Here is a 12197-nt window from a genome sequence, read left to right as displayed (position 1 = left end):
CTCGAGGCTAGAAGTCTTCTGGACAGAAGTGTCTGTCACAGCCCTTCTTCCTACCCCTCAGATATGATAAGAAAGAACACATGTACTACTCTGTCAGTCTAATTATTTAATCCCAAATCAATACTTGGAGCAGCAAGGGAAAGGTAAATTCACATGTGGAAGCATAATATCAAAAGAAGCATTGCTTTCTAGCAATACTTCTCTGAAAAGCGCCTGTTCCCACCTTCCTAAGAATTCAACTAGTTAATATAAACTCCCTAGACTTGATTAAAAAGGCAAAACAGGGAATTCCACAAACTGAAGAAGAAAGAACTGAAAAGAGGCAAGGAATACCGCTACCTAACAGAGGTGATATAATTCACAGTCCTAAGCTTACAAAGCACTGGCCATTTAAACTATCATGAAGGGAAAAAAAAAAAAAAAAATCTCACATCTCTGTGGAACACTCTCTTCTCTCTTCTAAGCATTCATATAGAAGATTACAATCTTAATGAAATGAAGTTTTTGGACATCCAACTTCAAAGCAAAAGAATAGGGACACTGGAATATACACATCTTGAACAGCAAAAGGTTCATACACCACATTGCATCAAAAACAAAAGGAAGATCAACCCATTTGTACACCTCACACCACCTCAGAGCAAAATCCATGAGAGGACCTTCCACCCCTTCAAAATATACTAAAAGACTGAAAATAAAGAGAACACTAAACACTCAAAAAGCAGGCAAGTTACTATAACAAGGATCAGGGTTGAGTCTGTGAACATACTTTTAACTGATCTGGCAAAAAGGGAGGTTGCAGAGATTACGATGCTTTCCATTATTCCAGATAGTTAAAACTAAAGCAAACTTCAAAGAGTTATAGGGGATCTGATAATACCGAATGATTGATTTTCACTTGTCATTTTATTGTCCTGTGTCGACAAGTGCAAAGTAACATACTCAGAGGAAAAAATAACCCTAGCTAAAAATACACAATGATGATTCTAAACTAGGCATTACTACTTACAAAAAAGCTTTTGAGATTATTGCAAGCAAACAGTTCAACTCCCAGCAGCAAGAAGTCAGAGAAAATCTCAGAAAGTATTAGAAGCAGAACAGAGAACAAACAGGGAACATTCTGCTGTGATGCATGCTGCACGTAATGCTGGCTGCCCCACCTCAAAAAGGGAAGAGCTAGAAATGGTACAGAGAGGAATTACAACTAGGGAGTATGTTTAAAACAAATGAAACTATTTTTCTCACATCAGCCCACCACGCATACAGAAAATGCAGTTAAAACTCTGTGGAACTCGCTGCTGTGGAACGCTATGGAAGCCACAGATACAAACAAGTTCAAAAAGGCAGCAAACAAATTCACCTATAAATAGTTTGATGTTGCTATTCACAGTGCAATAGCCAAAATGTAGCTTCCATCTCAGGCAGCAGCTACACAAGCGTCTGTCAGAAATTTACTGTTAATATTTCAGCAGCTGACAGAATTCACCCATTTCCTTTGCCGTTCAGTCAGCTGCTGCTGCTGGCCTCTGATAAAGGCAAGATGCTGGATTAGATGGACATTTGGTCCAGCACAGTATGTTAGTTCTTACATTTAATCACACTGAGCAGCCATACTGGTATACGTCTTGGTTGTTTTGGAGGTGGGTTCTTCTGGTAAACAAACCAGGCTATCATTCAAGCATGTAATGTTAAAACCAGAAATTTTAACTTCTGAAGCAGAAATCAAACTGGTTTATGCTTATTGTGTACTATAATGCAACACTGAAATAAAGACATGATCAAGTATTCAAGGGTGTGGGTTTGGTTTTTTTTTGTTTTGTTTTCACATAACCCAGACTGCTGAAAAATTCTCCTATAAGCCCCTCACTAATCAGGATGTCAACCCAAGAAGATTCAGGCAGTTAGTCTCTCCTAACAGAGAAAGACCCAGAAAGTTGGAAAACAGCACTAAACATAAGCCATGGATGTTTGCTGGAAAAACTGCCAAGACCCATTTAAGATTGGCAACAATTTGGCTTCCTCCCAGCTGACCAGAGTAAAGATCTTCTGAACCAATGGATTCAAAGGGAACATGCAGATGAATGTCTGACTCCTCTCCAAGAAAACTGAACTTGCCAAAGTCATCAGGTCCTGTCTGACCCTGAAACAGCACTGGATGCTCTCCTTTTTAATAAGGAAGTCTAGCTGAAGAAGTACTACTGTCGCAGAAAATGCATAACCTCAAGCTGAGGCGCAGGACAAACATCGAACAGAATTCTGCTAGGAAATACTGTTAATGCTGCTAGAAAGCACTGCCTAAACAATTTGGTGAATGTCTGCTTTCTCATCACTGTCAGCTTCCTTCTCTTCTGACAGATGAGCTTTTGAAGATAGCCAAGCTGAAAGCCATGTAGGATAAACAAGCAGGTCTCAATCTGGGAGAAACACAGAAGTTTTATTTTCTAGAGCCCAAATTACAATGGGTCTGGAAAACAAAGGAAGTGTCCGGTATACACCACCTTTTGGTATTGCTGTAGGCAGTAAGATGAAGATGGATGTACCCAATAAGCTTATCGTCCTTATCAGGAATGAGCAAGTATCAAGGATAAAAACGTGTAAGAAAGAGCAGCAGCTTTGTGATCAGTTTCATGAAGATGCAGGCATTGCCTCAATAAAATTATTGCCCAGCTACACTGGTGAGAAAGCTGACCACGATCCAGTTTGTGTGAGAAATCTCAAGTCATACAAAAAGACAACAAAAGAAGGATTTCAGGCTGCGCTGCATTTTGTGTACATTTCACATAGGGCATAGTGTAATTTTGTTATTTAAATAACCGGCTTATGGAACCACACAGGTCGGTTTGGGATTCTTTCATTTTGTTTTGGGAGGGGGGTTGTTATCTAGCATTGAAACTGGTCCTTCTGAAAGAAAACAGCAACATAATGCCCCGTCATCCTAAAGATCATTTGTGCAAAATACACAGGCAACAAATAGCACTACAAACTAACAATTCAAAGAAACTGGCACTCTTATTTGTAGTTGGGAGATTCACATTTACTAGATTTTTTTCTCACTCCATGCTGTCATAGGCTGAATGTTTCAGGTTGAATTTGTTGGTATCCCCAAGAGAAATGCAAGAAGATTTAATCATAACATGTGTGTGCGTTCCGACTTCATTCATGCTTCAGTACTTCTGCTGATCATCCATGGGGCAACATTTCTCTCTTCTCCATCGCACCAGTAAAGCCTATCACAGATGCATAATTTGTCTTTCAGATACACAACTTGGAAAGTTTTCTTCTGAAGTGCTCCATCTCTCACTGAGAGCAAATTCTAGTACCAAGCGAGGTATAAAAGAGCTCCAAGAAGTATCAAGAAACCTCTCAAATATAATTCACATTTTTTGCTCACAATAAAAAAAAAACCAAATGCTTATCCTCTTGATCTCCTCCTAAGTTCAAGGGGAGTTTCTGCTCTCTGCCATATCTGCTGATACTTCTTCAATTATTACACAGGAAAACTCATGTTGGTTTACTTCACACCTCCATGACACTTGCATGGAAAGCAGAACTGCTTCCTTTGGCAACACAGAGAACAAGAATTTAAAGTCTTTCCTCTGAAAAAAGAAGTGCCGGCCAACATAGTATCTTTGGATCTCAGGCCTTCAATGCCAAGCCGTAAGAATTACTTTAGAAACACCATTTCATTAAGCAGTGGTGATATAAGTGGGACTAACTGCACATGAACAGGAGAAGTATGCCCATCACTAAATTGTTAACACAAGATGATACTCCAGGAAGTTTCATTACACCCATCTATAAATCAAGAGATCACCAAAACCAGAATACTACTTCACAGAAGTCACATTGAAGAGTAGCAGATGAGATGCAGCAGTTACTGAAGTTGCCTTGTATTTGGCCTTGAAGCTGTCTCCACAGATAAGAGTTGAGATATCACAACATAAAAACAATACAGTAAAGAGACTGTACTAAAGCAGCTTACTGCTAAAAGTCAACCCCAGGCTTATGCAGAACCAGAGTCTCAAAACATGAACAACTCTAATGAAACATTAGAGGGGCATATGCCAAAATTCCTGAGCTCCACAAATACTCTAAGACACTAGTAGACACCATAAGCAGTGCCATTAAGGGTTGTAACTGGATATACTCCAGAACAAGAGACATGCACTTAAAAGATCCTGATTCGATATCCCACCACAGCCCAAGAGCCTAATGCCATTGGTAGTCACAGAATCAATCACATGGAGTTCTAAGCATCAGACTCACACCTTTAAGCGAGCTATTCACAGTAGACACTGAGCCACATAACAAAAAGGGAGCCATACCTTTCAGGTTTGCATTGGAATATAGTGTCTTTATTAAGCAGCACTAAAAGAGTTAGTGGAAGCAACACTGGACCCAGACAACTGGGACAGATGCAGACTGGGTATTGCTGACTCTGATGATTTTCCACTTGGAAAAGGGGTTTGTCCAAATTAACAGAACAAGATATCTGTCCCTGAACAGTACTCACTTGGGAGGACTGGAGAATTCTGCTCACATAAGCTGTACACAGAATAGTTTTAACAAGTGTCTAAGAGTTCAGCGCTGATACTAGCTACTCAGTGTTACTTTTGCTGTGCATTGAACCATTCCACGCAACTAGCTACGTTAAATCCTATAGCAAATCAGAAAGTATGTTACAGAAACAGTGGCATTATGCAGTAAAGATACTGGAACCTCATTCACACACTAGTCATAGACAAAGTACACTCTAGTGATGTTTCTATTTAGTAAATGTAAGCACTAACCTTAACTCTGACCCTCTGGATACATTTAGGATGCATGCCCATGTAACAGTATCTGTAAAAACAATCGTGCCTATGTGGTAATGTGTAATTTCTTGTATTGATTGTAGTATAACACAAGGGAGCTAGAAAGGTGGACCCCCCCCCCAAAAAAAAAAGTCAATAGCAACAACCACCACCACTATCTTTCTTCCACATTTTTCAGGTTATGCAGAACTTAACTCAGGACTGTTTCTTGGTACCAGTGCTTACCTATGCAACTCAGATTGCACTGGATTTCAAATTCATATTTATTAATACTTTCCTCTACGCATCACAAGGTTTCACATCCCCATTCAAACCTCTACTTTTCCTTCAACTCAAGATAACCTAAAAAAAAAAAAAATAACCAAAACTTCAAAAACAAAGTACCCTGTTTTGTACAATGAGTTTTACAAGAATCTCACCTCCTTTGGGGCAAGCACTATCAACTGGTACACCATCCATACTTAATCAGTAAATCGGTTTTATGTTCATTTGTTTACAACAAAACAACATTCAATACTGGAAGGAAGCAGGCAATTCACTCGATTAAACATACAAGTGACAGCCTCCGTTCCTAGCTTAAGGTCTCAAATAAATTTACCGCAATACAGAGTAAATCAATTTCTCTCTGCCTCAGTTTTTAATCTGAAACATGGGAATAATACTACTTACCAGACTGACCTGTTATCTTTCAAGTGGAGCAGATTCTCAAATAATAACAGGCACACCTATACTCAAGTGAATAAACTATGCTGATTCACAACAGCAGATTGCCTGGGCCAAATTCCATGCAGTATTAACAAGTCAACAGGAAGCACTCCAAAATTATTTCACTGATGTGCTCTGATCTTCCTTCCCCTACATTCCAGTCAGCTGGCACTCTTGCTGCTCCCTGTAAATATATAGGCACAGGTATCAACCTCAAATTCTGTCTTCCCTTCCCCTTTTATTATATTCTCCCTCCTTACCCCTTAAAAGCCTTTTTTTTTTTTCTTCCTTCTCCTCAAAAGCACACAAATGGGAACTGTAGCATCTGGAGAATGGTATTTGTAGCTGGGGTAGTCACACTCAGTGTGGGAGTAGTTAAGGTAGTCACTAATCTGAAAGGAAGAATTCAAGTAACCATACACTTAATAGAAGTTCCTTTCTTCTCAAAACCATGATTATTTAATATAAGTAAAAAGATTTACACAGTATATCACATAAACATAACACTGAATCACTGTGCCAATCTAACATGGAATCACATAAGTATACAATTAGTGTTTAATAGAAGAAAAGCTGAGTGCAAGACTGCTGGACAATGAAAGTAGACTTCAGTTACAAGAAAAACAAAGCGTGCAAAACATCTTTACTCACACTGATTGCCATGGATTTTTAACTGATTGTTTACTTAAAGCAGGAAGAAAAAACTGTAGATTTATCCATTTCTAGTGGCTACTATAATCAACTGAAAGACAACACCATTTTCAACTTTCACAATGCTGACAAGAGAGTGAAAGAGTATCATGGAGCATGGTATGGTTACACTTTCTAAACAAAAGGATCGGCAGCTTGAAGGAGGCTGCTGGTGGCAGTCAATTTTCCTTGTCCCTCACTATACCCCAAGGACTTCACCCAAAGAAGGCAGTAACATGCTGCTGAAGGACACTCCTCTCTCACGTTCCCTCACACCAACATCACCATATCCTGCACCTGCCCTCCTGGGACCTACTGATTCCACATATACAACAGCTCCACTCCAACACTGTCCTATAAGATGGAGACAGCACAGCAAGAAGGCTTACCATGACAGCAGACACCAAGATGAGACAAAAAGTATGGGGCACTAAATTAGTAACGCATATGTCACAGCAGTATCAAGACCAACATTCACAATATGTTTACAATCTGAGCACTACTGTGGTATCAGTGTAGTGCCCATCACCACATCAACTTCTTTGCAAAGTTACCCTTTAAACAAATTCTGTTATCTAAAAATTAATGCCCAGATTTTTAACGGTCCTATTGCTGTGCGAGAAAAGATGTTTAAACACATCTCTCTCATGCACCCCTTTCATTATTGCCCTTACATATTCCTCTCCTTGCTGTTTCAAGGATGGTTTGGGGTTTTTTTCCATTTTAAAATCCCTTTGAGAAAAATCCCAGCCCCTCTCAATTTAGACTCTGGCTATTACACAGTAGAGGGGAAAAAAAGCCATATGAGGACCAGAAACATACCTGAAAGTTTATTGCATGACTTTAAGTCCCTTCTAATACAATTTCTGATCCCCAAGAAGCCCATACAAGTCTTACTGCCTACTGGACTACCAAAGACCACAGCACGGAAAGCAGTGTAGAGAAAACAAAACCTAATAATAACATAATGGAGGTTGCATAGCTGAAGGCTTAAAATGTATCCTGCATATGTGGGAAAATGGGAAAAACTATGGAAAAAATATGCAGATAGTATTTACCACATTTCCCGTATTATGCAAGAGTTCCTGAAGATGCTACAGGAGTCTCTGATATACCCAAGAGAAAAATACAGGCATGTCTCATATATAGTACTTTCTACACACAACCATCAGGGATTTAATATCTACTTTTCCCCTTCCTTAGCTTAAGTTTTCAAAAGCCTTCGAGTAAGAAGGCTCATATACATGATGATGAAATCATCCATTATATTAACAATATATTGGGCATAAGGAAAAAAAAAAATCAGCACTTTGGGGCAAAAAACAATCACAGGCAGAGAAGGGTAGATTAAGTCAGAAAAGGGAAACCAGAAAGAAGGCCCCAACTTTCAAGGAGTCACACATGTTTATCTCAGATCAGGAAGGAGCAAACTTAAGATCACTACTTTCACTCACGCAATTTTGTAGCAATGACAATGTCAGTGTACAACAACAACTTGAGGTACTGGTATTCACACAGGCATAAACCTGTGCTGAACTAATCAACTCTGCAGTTGAGAAGATACTGTTACTACAGCAATGAACTAACCTGGAGCATGCATTTTCCAGGCCAACAACATCAGGTTTTGACTGGCTACAAAAATTGCAGCTCATCATCACAAGAAAAAACATTTGATTAATTAAACACTGCACAATCTATTAGAGTTCTGCATCAACGGCCAGGCATCCAAATATAATTCCTGCAAGAAGTAAGGTGGAAGAAGACACTGCAAGTTTTAAGCCAAGAAGAAATTGCCATACAGGGATGAGAACTACATGAAGGGTGGGAATTTCCACATTTACTTTACAGCATGAAATTCAGAGGAAAAGTAGAGCTTGTGAAATATGCCAAAATGCAGGTGGGAAACAGAAACTAAGTCTCTGATTCTGAAACAATTCTCACGGTGACAAATCCACTGATTTCAGCAGGATTCTCCGAGAACGCAAAATAAGAGGTATGGTATAGTGGGATTCCTCCTTGGGAGAAGAGCTGCAGTTGACTCAAGGACAGGTACTTGGTGTTCAGAAACAGCACAAACCTTGCTAGTGCTTCCCAATTTATTCCTGACCAGAATGTACTCTCTGAAAGGGTAATAAGGGAAGCTCAGGTAGCCACATCCTTTCCGTTCGGGTCACTGATGAGAGCATCCTTAATACAGCAAATTCATACTACACACAACAATAGATCTACTTGATAAAGATGCTTATCAGAGACAATTACTGCAAGCTAAGCAGCAATGAAATAGTAAGGTATCTGGAGCTCCAGCTAAATGCAAATTAGCAAAAAGCTTTGTTATAAGTAATATAGGCCATTGTAGTCCTTTTATAAAGTCATGAAAAAGGTTTGTTGGGGGAGTGGGGAGGCTGGTTTTTTGTTGGGGTTTTATTTGCTTGGTTTTTGATCAATCACAAGTCAGGTTATTCAAGTTTCAGCCTGAAATCTCAACTGGGGCAGTTTTGTCACACTGGCAAGAAAGAAGAGACAAAGACAAAAAGAATTCCTTGGATACATCAAGGACTAATTTCTGGCTTTCATGTAAAATTTTGTCGTGTTAGCAAATTAAGCAAAAGCCCTGAATAAATAGATTCCAAGTTCTGACAAAGCATTACAGGAGCTCAATATTATCCAATTTTTAAAGAAACAGCAAAGACAACAGGAGACAAAGTACCTGGTGCAACATCCCCCAAGGGCCAGCAGCAGCATCTTAAACAGATGCCAGATTCTTCAAACTTTGTCAATTGCTTCAGCCCTCCAAAATCCACTTAAAACTACCTTTTTTGGGGGGAAAGAATGAAATTCTGGCACTCTCGATTCAACTGGGAAGCTTCTCATCAACTTGCGAAGGCCCAGGATTTCCTCCCAGATCAGGACACATTTGCTCTTACGAGATAAGAAGTACTTACAGAAGAGTTTTTCTTTACAAGTATGCATCAAACCCCTTTTGTACATCCCTACTACCAGCGTTCCTTATCTAGAATACCCTGATACAGCAGCGTTACAAAGGGCACTGTCACACGCTCTCTACAGAGGGTAAAATGTCCTTGAAGGACAAGATACATCATCGTTCCACTATGTATAGATTTACCTTGGTTTCGTCTCCTGCCTGTTCTGTAGGCCCAATCAGTCAACGAAAGGGAATTTCATCCTTGCACAGCAACAATTACAGCCTTTCTAATCCTGTCGATACAGTAATAGTAACTATTTCAGCTAGCCATGTGTCCTGTCATCAGTTTGGTCCACATGAGCTGTGAAGGGGCCGGGAACACTTAAAGAAAACTATTACTAACTGTTTACAAACTCTATTACAGTTACAGCATATGTAAGGTTTTAGATGAATCTCTGTATAGATTTACCTTTCTGTATAAGTTTTGAACAGAAGTGTTAGCAATGTACAGTGTGTACAATGCATCAGTGCTGACAAAATACATTCCCTGCCTCAAAGAAGCTATTACCACCCAAATATCTGTCATATTTATGATCTGTACAGGTGAAGGAGAGTGCAATTTTTTGTTGGGTGGTTGGATTTTGGTTTTATTTCCACAACTATGAAGCAAATCTGAACTCTAAATTTATATTAAGTGGAATTTCCGGACACTTACTAAAAGAAGAATTTTGCCACACACGCCTAGTTAGGAGCTAATTAAGCTGAATACAAAGAAGGTACTTTTCAACATTAGAAGTTTGGAGGTCTTGATCCTACTACTACTTATATAGGTTGCGATTTTAGGCATTCAGGTATTCTCTCTGAATTCTGTGGGGCTTAAACTAAAATACACATTGCAAGACTGGAGCTCTAGTTTCTCCAAAAACATAAAAAAGTTTATTTATTTATTGTTTGGCACTTAAATATAAACGTTTTTAGTAGTAGTATCTCACACAAACTGAAGAACAAAGAAATTGACTGGGATCAGTTAAACTTAAGTGTTTGCACACTTAAAAATTAAGACAACCGAAGTATCTAAAACATGGCACATGAGACTACAGCGAGTACTAAACTTGCCATGGGCCTAACAATTCAAATCAAATTAAAATTCACATTAACTTTAGGAAATTCCACTGAACATTATTAGCTAATGTCTTGTGTGTAAATACACCTTATGGATATTAAAAAAAAAAAAAAAAAAGGCATTCTGAAATTTACTGTTCCTCTACCCCGACTCCAGAAACACTTTACCTTCTTCAGTGAGAGTTCGATGTGAGTTCAAGCGCAGTGCTCAGGGCACAGGACACAAACCACAGGACGGGCTCTGCTCCTGGTGGTACCTGCCCCTACCTGGGTTTGAGACCCTGCATCTCCACGGCAACCAGCACTGATGTCACCAACCCCCCTGACACGGGAACACAAACCACCTCTCCTGCTCCACTGCAGGAGGAGGCTACATCATGGCCCAAACCTTAAGAAACAGAGCAGAAAAGTGAGATCTCAGCAGGTAAAAAGCCATTCAAATCCCCTTTGGCTCCGACAGAAACCCGCCCTGACTGTTGGGCAGCAGTTTGAAAGGAGAACATGGCAGCCACAGCGCCAGTAATGGAAACCACCTTCCACTGAATGCTTCCGTCCGTAACGTTGCCTTGAAAGATTAAAAACTCCCAGAATATCAAACAGGATACTTGCAAACACAGATGAAGCAAGGTATTAGTGCAATTATTAGTATGTTGTTTGTAGAAAACCACATGGGCAGTTGGAAGGCTTCTTTCATCAACTGCTTTTCCCTAAACATACCACCCAACTATAAACAGTCTTTGACTTGTAAATAAAAATACATGCTGCTGCACAGTACTAGAGGCACAGGTTTAAGCTGACCAACTGCATAAGGGATAGACAACTCGGCTTCTAGAACATTACAGCATCTTTCACTTGCCACCCCGAATCTACAACTTGCGCTCAGGAAAACTACAGGTCCCAGGATGCATTAGTATATTGCAAGCCAGGCAAGCTATTGGGCTAAAAATCACAGCACTGCATACTGGGGCATGTAGTTTCCACCAGCTACATTCAGAGTGAAGATGAGACCAGATGTAGGCCATATTGCACACTTCCACAGGCCAGCAAACAACGTACACACACCCCATAGGAAGACCGCTGATAGCAATCATCAGGTAAACTGGATCGATACCCAATTCTCGTATGTCAAAGTTAAGAGGACAAAGATTTCAGTAAAAATACACATCAGCTAACTGATAATTCCCAAAGAATAATCAGCAGTTTAGCTACTTTCAAACATGCAGGACGGGCCATGGCTTTCTAACATATTTATACTAAAGTGCAGTAAGAATTTTAATTTTTTTCTTCCCAAGACAGCTACATTTATTAAGAGTGCTCTTCTGAATATCTATAGGAAAAGTATGTTTGGTGAGGGGCATATTCTCCCTGTCCAGAATTTAGTAGTCTGGAAACAAATTAATCTCCTCCTCTATTTCTAAAACATACTGAAGCAGGAACTTGCTTCTCTTCCAAAAAGAAGCAGAGCTTAGCTGAAAATTAAATAGCTGTATGTCAGCGTAGGCCTCAGAGAAGAATACGCTGTACTTCGGTTCAGTAAAGGGAAGGGCAGCTCCCCCTACCAGTCTGTTCTACAAAGGTTTTAATCGAGGAAGGAAACAACCAAGAATCAAAATAAATAAGTCCCCCTTTCTTTTTCCTCCCTTTTCCCCAAGCTCTGGATTATTATTATTAAAAAAAAAAAAGCATATACAATTCCTTCTAAGTACTTATACATTTCACCAGTCTTTGTAGAATAAGACAGTCTTTGCAGCGTTTCCAGGCTAGCAGACAGCACGCACAAAAACATGCAAAAGAAAAAGGACCAAGACTCTGACCCAAGAAAGAGACGGCGTCCCATTGCAACAGAGAGACAAACGGTGACGCTTCAGTCACCTGAAAGACATCCTGATGCACTTCCCTACAGAGGCAAGAGGCCTCAGGAGCATCTAAAGGTTTTGTCAACA

At 39.7% G+C, this 12197-nt stretch overlaps 1 protein-coding gene across 1 annotated transcript in view; it reads right to left on the bottom strand.

The window, feature by feature from the left end:
• PHF21A (PHD finger protein 21A) overlaps nucleotides 1–5827 on the bottom strand; it is a 122439-nt gene extending 116612 nt beyond the window's left edge. Inside the window, exon 1 of the mRNA XM_082484870.1 lies at nucleotides 5493–5827. The gene's annotated coding sequence lies outside the window, so the exon portion shown is untranslated. The remainder of the gene's footprint in view (nucleotides 1–5492) is intronic.
• Nucleotides 5828–12197: the final 6370 nt, after the last annotated feature.

The sequence above is a fragment of the Vanellus vanellus genome, assembly GCF_965231255.1.
Source record: "Vanellus vanellus genome assembly, chromosome: 6".
Lineage (NCBI taxonomy): Eukaryota > Metazoa > Chordata > Aves > Charadriiformes > Charadriidae > Vanellus > Vanellus vanellus.
The sequence above is the reverse complement of the archived record's forward strand: the minus strand, read 5'-3'. Positions and strand labels throughout refer to the sequence as shown.